We start from the raw sequence: 11160 nt of genomic DNA on the forward strand, positions 1-11160 counted from the left end.
AGAAAAAACATAATGAGAGATACAACAAAGCAGGGAGCAGAGATTCCCGATGCCTCCTGAAGTAGACCACAAACTGTTGTGATGGGCAGGCACAGCGAGCTGATTTGACAAGATGACACAACAAGATGACCCAACAAGAGATGCAGGGAGGAAAAATATAATGAAAGACAACAACAAAAAAGCAGGGAACAGAGGTGGCGCAGTGGTTGAGGCACCTTCCTCCTACATCGGATGTCCCAGACTCAGCTCCTGGTGCCTCCTAAAGAAGCAGGGAAGACAAAGACACAGCAAGTGAAAAACAACAAGGGGATGGGGAGAAATAAATAACATAAATCTTTTTTAAAAATTCAGGAAAAAATTGAAATTAATACACAAAGCATGATAAAAATATCCACATTTGAATTAATGACAGTATCTGTATTACTGATTGTTCCTTTGCCTCAAGCTCCAATATAACCCCTGCCAACATTGCTCTATGCATTTTCTTCACTATACATTGTGAAGCATAACAAACGCCTCTAATATCACAAAGCCTCATGCAATAAATAATACCAGAGTAGTATAAGTTCACAATTCTCTTTGTTTGGATTTTCAGTGTTTTCAGGAGAGGATTAAAAAAAAAAAAAAATCTGGTCTATATTGATGGCTCTTTTTATTGTAAATATGATCACTTTTGTTAGATAGGAAATGGACTTATTTCTTGATAGGAATCAGGACTAGAAAGTGTCACAGAGGAGTGTCCCCAGGGGGAGATACACTAGTACAGACCTCAGGCTGCAAGTCAGTGACAACCTATTTTGTGGATGCTTTGGTTCCCGAAGCTTTTACTAACCCAAAGAAGTCATGCTGTTGTGTTATTTAGGGAAATCACAAACCGAGAAGGCCGTAAATGTTCTGGAAACTAATAGTTTGAGATATTAATAAATTTAATAGAGGGTTAAGCCTAAATTATTTCTTTCCAGGTGTTAGCATATGGCACTCTAAAGTGTCCTTTTTTCTTAACCAGCAGCGAGTATATGTAGATTTACAACTGAACGGAGCACACACAATGATCATTGTTCTACAATCTCTAGCTCTATTTTTGTCGAATGAAAACAATAAACTAGATTAGTGTACATTTTCTTCTTTGTAATGTTTCCCATTGTCAGACACTGAGACCTTCATTTTTAAAGGGTTGGATCAATGGTTGACTTTGTTTTGAAGTTTGTATTTAAGAAGGTTTTTTAAAAGAATGAAGTTCTTGCTCTTAACATCCTTAGAAATCAGTCCTCAAAGACCACTGCACCGCTTGTCAATCTAGCAATGCAACAACAAAGACCATGAAAGTTCCTGACAAACTGCTTTGAGTGAGAGCAGTTTACTTTCTCAATAGATGAGAACAGAGTTTTGGGTTTTGTTTTGTTGTTTTTTTAACAAAATGAATTCAATTTTATAAAGCTATCTGAACCTTTTTAACTGCCTTCTTTATACACTCATAGTAAAATCTTTCATGTGAATTTCATTAAGCTTCAAGGTCATTTAGGAGAAAATGGTAAGCATATCAATGACAGAAGTGCTTTGCTTTTAATGTGTTTAACACATATATCCTCTTGAGGATATGTGTTAAGACAAGAGACTTTCTCATTCATTTGCTATTATTATTATATTTGGAAACATCTTAATATAACACAAATATTTATGATATATTCTCTCACTCTCTGTAGGTTGTAACTATGAGCATATCTACCTTACAATAAATATCTCATGTCACTATAGTTATTTTTACTTTCAATGAATTAAAAGTAAGAAAGAAACAGAGTAATCTGTTATTCTTTGAACTGATTTTTAATTACATATGAATGCCCAAGAGTATCCCAATAATTTTCAGTGATATATATATATATATATATATATTCTTTTGAAGTTATTTAACTTTCATGAAATATATGTATGTGTCATTCTAAGAGTTTAAGATTTTACTGGAAGCAGACTTGGCTCAATGGATAGAGTGTCCACCTACCACATGGGAGGTCCAGGGTTCAAACCCAGGGCATAGGGGAGCCCCACACGCAAGGAGTGCACCCCATAAGCAGAGCCACCCAGCGCAAAAAAAGTGCAGCCTGCCCAAGAATGGCACCGCACACACGGAGAGCTGACACAGCAAGATGACGCAACGAAAAGAGACACAGATTCCCAGTGCTGGTGACAAGAATGCAAGTGGACACAGAAGAATACACACAGGAAATGGACACAGCAGACAACTAGGGGGAGGGGGAGGAGAAAGGGGGTGGAGGAAGGGGAGAGAAAAATAAAACATCTCAAAAAAAAAAAAAGATTTTACTTAGTTATTTTACATACCGTCATTTTTAAAAGTGTTGCAACAAGACTTAGTTATTATACATGTTAATGCATATTAATATAGTTTTGTTATTCAGGCATATCAAGACAGAATTTTTAAATACTTGTGAATTTCAGATATGATATACTAGTAATCATTAATGATGATCATGAAAGGAGATTTTTTCAAGAAATGACTAATAAGTGTTGTCAATAAATTTGTAAATAGTATGCTATTCAAGCTTGCTAATTGATATACCTTGCTAATGGCTGTGACTACTATAGACAGTTTTGAAAAACATTGCTAGTAAAAGAAAATCTCTCCACTGAAGTATACAAAATCTCAAGTCAAAATAATAAAGAAGACAAAAAAAATTTGCATTGAGGTGATCTGATATTTTTCAAAACCAGGATAGCCACAGTAGTCTTCATTATCAAGAACGCTTCAAAATAGCTATTTATAAATAATTGAATTTTTGATTAAGAGTTTATAGATGTTGCTCTAGTTTCAATCCTTTTATTAATTTTCTCTGAAATGTATTAGAATAGTTCCTACCTTAGTAAATAAAGTATACTGATAGTCTCAGCAACATAATTGTAACTGTTTATTCATTTGTTAAACATAAATAGATATGTGATATAGATGATATGGTGATATATGCTGTATATGATAGAGATGGTCAAATGTTGGAAATGCAAAGATGAATAAATCCTAGCTTCCTCTCTCTTAGTATCATAATTAGACACCAATCCGAAATGCATGAGAATGACTATGCAACATTCACTGGCCAAACCATTGTTACCAAACTTTTAAAAAAATCTTTGATAATCTAATAGGTGAAAGTGATATTCATTCTAATTTAATGTTAATTTGTTTTACTGTAAATCAGTTTAGCTGTCTTTCATATTGTAAGGTCCAATTGCAGTTCTTAACAGTGTGAACTGTCTTTTCATATCCATTGCCCATTTTTCAGTTGGGCTATTGGTCTTTTCTCTTGGTGATTTGAACAAGCTCTTTATTTTTTAGACTTGGACTATCTTAACTACATTCCCTACCTGTTTTTTAGATGGCATTTAAATGGAGTCAAATTTATTACAATTTTCTCTAATGTCCTTTCAATACTATAAAGTTGTAAAGTTCCTCTCTATTTAACATTTTGTATAATCCTTCAAAGATTTCTACTACCACTTTGATAGGCCCATTGTTTTTTACATTTGAATATTTTGTTATGATGGTATGAAGTGTCAATGTGAGTCCAATTTTCTTTTTTTTTCCCCCTAGCATTTCCCAGTGATTTGATGTGTCACTTAGATTCTCTTAAGAATTTTGTTGATCTCTGAATTTCTAGCAGGTTCAATTATTGGACTTTCTTTTTATAACCCAGTATTTCACAGTTTTAATGATAGTCTTTTCATTATACTGATATCAGAATCTGATTTACTACCTAAAATAAATACTACTCCTCCAGTGCCAATTCCAAGTCCTTTGTTTCTCCTGTGCTGCTAAAATTGATGCATACCTAAATGAAGTGAAGTCTGGAATATCTTTTCAGTCCTAAGAGAAAATTCATGTGAGTCTTCTCCTGAGAGTTGTTGGGCAAATACATGAAGAAGTAGCAAAGCCTGGTAATTGACAGATTCTTGGAAGAGTTCCTAAACCAGAGATTCTGAAACCCTAAAGAGAAGATGAGTATTGACCCCATGTTACCATGCTGAGTTTCTCTTACAATCAAAAGAACAATAAATAGTGGTACCCACAGACTTGGTTACTTTATTGGCTTGAGGCTGAATATGTACACAGGCCAGATGCAGGGAAACTTCCTACAATTGTCCCACCATAGACTGGTTTCCATATCTTGTCTACTTCTCTATCACCGTCTATTGTCCATATGACTGCTGACCCTTAATACAAATTCAAATCTACACCTGAGCCCCAATGCCCTTTAAAAGGAAAAAAACAAAAAACACCTGTCTGGGAGATTCTGTCCTAGATTCCTATTGCTGCTGTTAACAAATTTCCACAAACTTAGTGGGGCTTTTATTGTTCATTTTTGTTTTTATCTTCCAGTTCTGAAATAGGTCTTATTGGGCTAAAAATCAAGGTTTCAGCAGGTGCATTGCTTCTGCAGGCTCGAGGGCAGAATTTGTTTCCTTGCCTTTCTAGATACTAGAGGCTTCACACATTCTATGTCTTGTAACCTCTTCCTCCATCTTCAAAGCCAGCAATGTAGTGTTTTCAGATTTGTCTGTTTGACTTCTTACATCACACCATCTTCTCTCCTCCTGCATACAGAACCTTGTGGTTATATCATATCCATGAGAATAGTGCATGATAATCTTCCCATTCAAGATAGTTAATTTAATCACAGAGACATAGTTCTCTTTTGCCAAGGAAAATAACATATTCACAGGTAATTGGAATTAAAAAAGCTTAAAAGTCAGTAGCAGTACATACGCACATACACGCAGAATATTGTTCCCACACGAGCAGTTGTTTTAGTTTCCTGGCTGCTAAAGCAAATACAATACGAAGGTTGGCTTAGCAACAGAAATTCATCGGCTCATGGTTTCAGAGGTAGAAGACTCATTTCCCCAGTATCTCCTGCCTGGTTGTAATCTTCGAGGTTCCTTGGTGTTTCCATCTCATGGCAATGCCCATGGCAGAAGTCTCCTTTCTCTTCTGCATTCCATTGACTCCCATCTTAAGGTTACTCTGTGGCTTCTTTCTGCATTCACTTTGCTTTGCTTATAAGGACTTAAGCCATACTGGGTTAAATATCACCCTCACTCAGTTTCAGCACACCTTAACTAAGAATATGTTCAAAGGTTCTGTTTACAAATGAGTTCCCACCAGCAGGACCAGACAAGGGACCTTAGCATACCTTTGCAGGAGATGTGATTCAATCCTCAATGATTAAACAGGATATTTGAGATCAAAATCAGGACCCTGAAAGATTAGTGCAGTTACCAATCAAAAGGAAAAATACAAGGTGATGAAAATCCTGAAGGACAAGAAAGATTGAAGGCTAGATCCAGGAAACCCATAATGACAGTGGTAGGTATTCCACCAAGATAAAGTGGGACAGATGGAAGAAGGGCAGTAATTAAAGAATAGAAGATAATTTGTCTTTGATGAAAAAAATACCTGCATTTCCAGACTGAAAGAGTTCACTGAGTTCTGTGCTACATTGATGAGAAAAGGCACACATTTGGCATACCCTGTAAACCTTCTAAATGGTAAGGACAGAGAGAAAAATAGCGTAAGCACAGAGTGCAAGTGGAAGTTTCTTACAAAGAGAAAACAACCGAGTACGTGGGATACTCCTGTGCAACACAACAGTGAAATAGCATCTAAGGACAGAGATTTACCTATTAGATTATTAGATTTAAGCAGAGAATCCTATGCCCCCTCAAGATGACAGAAAGAAACATTCGAGACCATAGAGAATATCAGAGAATATTCATGTGCCTTATCTTAGGAAAGTCCCTGAGAAAAGACCCTTAACAAAATGAAGAACTGATCTAGAACAGAAACTTCAAGATGGGAGGAAGGAAGCAAAGGAGTATGAGCACAGCACTCATTATATGTTGCCAGGGACAAATGTTTTAATAAATAAAAATTACTCTAGTAGATAAAGAAAGGCGGTATGGGAATTTGTAATGCCATTGTGGAACAGAGGCTTCTGTAACAGAAGGAAATAATGTCTATGATGCTGTATTATATACCATACACCTAGCAAAGCATGTAAGTTTGGAGAAGCAGTGAAATTTCTGGGAGAAGAAATGTTTCCAAAGTTGTCATATCATCTAGGAGAGGTTTGTGGAGGAGAGCAGAAAGGAACCAGGAAACTTTTCTGAAAGTCTCATTTTGTTGGGCCCGATGGAAATGTGGACATAGTGGAGAATCTTCGAGAAAGAAAGAAATGGAGTCTTGTTTTTAAGTAGATTGAAGGAAATGGTCTATAATCCAAGAAAAGAGAAAAAAAATGATAATTAATGGAATAAGAAAGTAGAAATAGTAAATTAAGAAGAGGAAGTTAGGAATTGTTAGCAGCTGTATCAAATGAGCAAACATTAGAAAAGTGATATTGGAAGTTACCTTGACAGTTGCTGAATATTTTGCTACTTCCAAGTCTGTTTCCCTCATCCTTGGAAAGCCCCAGGTTTCAGTGATTGGATTGCTTCTATTTTTCATCCACATCACTCCCTTGATGATATGATGACTTCAAATACTGTTTAAATGCTAATGATTCCCAAACTGGTATCTCCAGCCAGTAACTTTCCTTAAAGCTACAGACATATATTCAACTTTCCACTTTACCTATCCACTTGGATGTTTAAAAGACATCTCAAACTCAATATCTTCAAAACTGAACTTTGAATAATCTGTCCCCACCCACACACACCACCTACATACACAAAACAACTGCTCTACAACCCTTTTCAATATCTTCACTGCTGTCTCACTACAAACACCCTCTTTAGTGCTAAGACATCTTCAGCTCTTACCTGGAATATTGCCGTGGTTGTACTCATACCTCCACTTTCAACTTTGCACCATGTCAATCTAATACCAACACAATGCTTAGAGTAATCCCATACAATGTGAAGCAGGTAAAATCACTTCTCTTGAATGTAAGCACTATAGAGAAGGAGATATTTGTTTACAGGTGTATTTTTCCCCAGTGATGTTTCCCCTGGTACAGTGTAGTACATCATATGCTCCTAATGAATATTTGTTGAATGAATTAATTAATGAAAATAAAATGAAATTAAAGGAGTGAGTCAGGAGATATCAGACAAATGAAACAGATGAGGCAATACATATAAAGAGGAATTTAATATTATATGTACTTAACAGGATGTTAGGCATTATAATGACAAATGGCAATGTAATGATAAATGAATTGTAAATAGGAACATATCAAATGAAGGAGTAGGTAAGTACATAAATCATTAAGCAAAGATGATTAAAACTGTAAGGCTAGCATGATAAATTTAAGAATGCAATTTGAAGAAAAAAGATCAATGTACCACTCAAAAATGAAGTGAAAGACATAAAGTAACACTAACAATTAGTCCTTAACAAGTTAAGAATCTGTTGATTTGTCTGCAAATGAAAATCAAGCAAAGGATGTGTCCACATTTACTAGAATTTTCTCCTATATACTTCACTTTCATTTACTTATTCTTAAAAATTCAAATTAAATATAATTTTGCATGGACCTTTATTTTAATATTTAGTGTACAATAAGCTTTCATTATTTTGAATGAATAGTTTATAGTTTTTAGCATATATATATATACAAGATAATGCTTTTAGCCTAGTACAGCCTATGTTTTTATTAATAATTAATAACAATGCCTGAAAAATTAAACCCTTTCCAAATAACTTAACTATATCCTAGAACAAAGCTGAAGAATAATTATTGAAATAGAAAAATATTCAGCAACTGTCAAGGTAAAATTCACAGTGTCTGGCATCTAATTAAAGTTTGCCAAGACTATTTAGAAACCAGAATATAGGACCAATAATTAAGGGAAAAATGGATCAATCAAAACCAATTCAAAGCTGATATGAATTTTAGGAACAGCCAAAGAGAACATTAGACAGATATTATAAATTTATTTCATATGCTTTAAAAGTAAAGGCATGGAAGATATTTAAAAAACACAAATACAAATTATAGTGATGAGAATTACACTTCCTGAAATGGAAAATACCCTAGGTAGAGAATTAACAGCTGATTGAATATTGTAGGTAAAAAAAGGGTAATTGTATAATATATTTTCCTATTATTTAAAACTAATTAAAAGATAAAAAGATATTTGACCTATTATGGGGTTTATAACATATGCAAGAATATATTAAAACAATAGCATAAAAACAAAGAAAGAAGAGAAGAATACTATTTTAAGGTTCTTATACTATGCAAGAATTGGTATACCACCTGTATTAGTCAGCCAAAGGGGTGACTAATGTAAAATACCAGAAGGCTGCTGGCTTTTATAAAGGGTGTTTATTTGGGATAGGAGCTTACAGATACCAGGCCATAAAGCATAAGTTACTTCTCTCAACAAAGTCTATTTCCACACGTTGGAGCAAGATGGCTGCTGATGTCTGCCAAGGTTCAGGCTTCCTGGGTTCCTCTCTTCCCAGGTCTTGCTTCTCTCTGGGCTCAGGTCCTCTGTTTTCTCCACCAGGTCAGATGTAGATTATCAGGTGAATGGCTCTCTCTCTCTCCCCAGGGTTTCTGCCATGTCTAAGGAGTCATCTCTATTCCTTTGTGTTCTTCTCCTGGCTCAGGGTTCCTCTTTTCCTGGGGCTTGATTCTCTTTCTTCTGCGTGCCTACTTCCTGGTGCTCCAACTCAAGACTCCAGCATCAAAGTCCAAATCAAAACGCCAACATCAAAATCTCCAACTCTGTCATTTGCCATGTCTTTTATCTGTGAGTCCCCACCCACCAATGGGTAGGGACTCAATACCCTACTGACATGGCCCAATCAAAGCCCTAATCATAATTTAATCATGCCCAGAAACAGACCAGTTTACAAACATAATCCAATATCTGTTTTTGGAATTCATAACTATATCAAACTGCTATACCACCTCTTTAATATAGACTATGAAAAGTTAAAGATTTTTTCTGTAAGTCCCAAAGCAACAAATAAAATAACAAAGCAACCATTAAAATATTTAAACAACAAAATAATTATTAAGATACCAATGAAGAGTATGAAATGGTATAATAACATGATCAATCCAAAAGAAAGCAAGAAAAAGTAAATAGGGGAACAAAACACAGATGGAACAAAGAGAAAAAAATATTGGGATGATAGATGTAAACCTATTCATGTTACATGTAAATTGTCTAAACACCCTGAATAAAAGACATAGATTTTCTGTTTGGATAAAAATAAACACTGAATTGGGAAACTCAATATATTTCTTAAGATGTGAATTACCGGGAAGCAGATGTGGCTCAAGCAATTGAGCTCCCATCTACCATGTAGGAAGTCCAGACTTCAATACCCAGGGCCTCCTGGTGAAGGCAAGCTGACCTGTGTGGTGAACTGGCCCATGTGGAGTGCTGCCCCATACAAGGAGTGCTGCCTCATACAAGGAGTGCTGCCCCATGCAGGAATGCTGCCCCATGCAAGGAGTGCTGCCCCATGAAGGAGTACTGCCCACGCAGAGTGCTGACCCACACAGGAGTGGCCCATGTGGAGAGCTGACTCAGCATGATGACACAACAAAAAGAGACACAGAGGATAGACAATAAGAGAAGCAACAGACAAGGGAGCTGAGGTGGCACAAGAGACTGATGGCCTCTTTCCCACGCTGGAAGGTCCCAGGATTGGTTCCCAGAGCCACCTAATAAGAATACAGGCAGATACAGAAGAATACACAGTGAAAGGACACGGAGAGCAGACAATGGAAAGAAGGGGGAGAAATAAATAAGTCTTTTTAAAAAAAGATGTGAACTACCACCAAATTGATTTATAAATTCAATACAACCCCAGTAAAAATATCATCAGGTTTTTTAATGGCAAAAAAAATAGGAAGCTACTTCTATAATTCACATGGAAATGCAGAACGCAGAAAGAGTGAAAACAATGTGGAAAAAAGAAGAAGAAAGAAAATAATGTCCAAATGTCAACACTACTTGAATTCAAGATTTATTGTAAAGCTGAAATAAACAGGAGAGTGTGATATTAGTGTAAAGGTAAGCTAGGTGGCCAGGGAAACAGAATGAAGAATCCAGAAGTAGACTGTAACATGTATACACAACTGATTTTTGGCAAAAGTATAAAGGCAAATCATTGAGAAAGGATAGACTTTTCAACAAATGGTGCTAGAATAATTGGATAACCATATGAAAAAGTAAACTTTGATCCATGCCTCATACCACACAAAATTAATTAAAATGGATCATAGACCTAAATGTAAAACCTAAAATGTCTGAAAGATAATATGAGAAAAAAGTTTTGTAGCATTGTATTACACTAAAATTTCTTAAATATAATACCTAAAGCATGACACACACACACAAAGATAAATAGGACTTGATCAAAATTTTAAATTTCTACTCTTTCAGAGATGCTTTTGAATGAAAATGCAAATACTGGCAGAAAACATTTGCAAAATATATATTCTGATAAATCAATGTATTGAGAACATGTAAAGAAATCTTGAAATTCAATAATAATTGAACAGTAAATCCTGGATGACTTCACATCTGTTTAGAACATGGTTTACTAAATATTTCAAGTCCACTGTTAAAATCTATTGTTTAGAATAAAAAAGATTCATTTCAAAATATTACTACTCACTTACAAAGAACCTGGTCATCCAAGTGCTCTTATGGAGATGTACAATGATAGTAATGTTTTCTTGCCTGCTAACTCAACATCCCTTCTGCAGCCCATGGATCAAGAAGTAATATCAACTTTCAAATCTTTTTATTTAAGACATAAATTTCCTAAACCTCTAGTTGCCATAGATAGTGATTCCTCTGGTATATCTGAGCAAAGTAAGTTGAAAACTTTCTAGAAAGGGTTCACCATTCTAGATGCCATTAAGAACATAATGGAAGGAGGTTAATATATCAACATTTACAAGAGTTTGGAAGAAGTTCATTCCAATCTCATAGATGACTTTCAGGGAGTTCAAGACTTCAGTGGAGATTGTCTCAGGAGAAATGGTGAAATTGGAAGAAAACTAGAATTAGAAGTGGAGCCTGAAGGTCACATTACTGCATACTCATGGCAATATTTAATGGATGAAGAGGTGCTTCTTATGGATGAGCAAAGACAACAGTTTCTTGAGATGGAATCTACTC

This window comes from Dasypus novemcinctus, chromosome 1 (assembly GCF_030445035.2).
Source record: "Dasypus novemcinctus isolate mDasNov1 chromosome 1, mDasNov1.1.hap2, whole genome shotgun sequence".
NCBI lineage: Eukaryota > Metazoa > Chordata > Mammalia > Cingulata > Dasypodidae > Dasypus > Dasypus novemcinctus.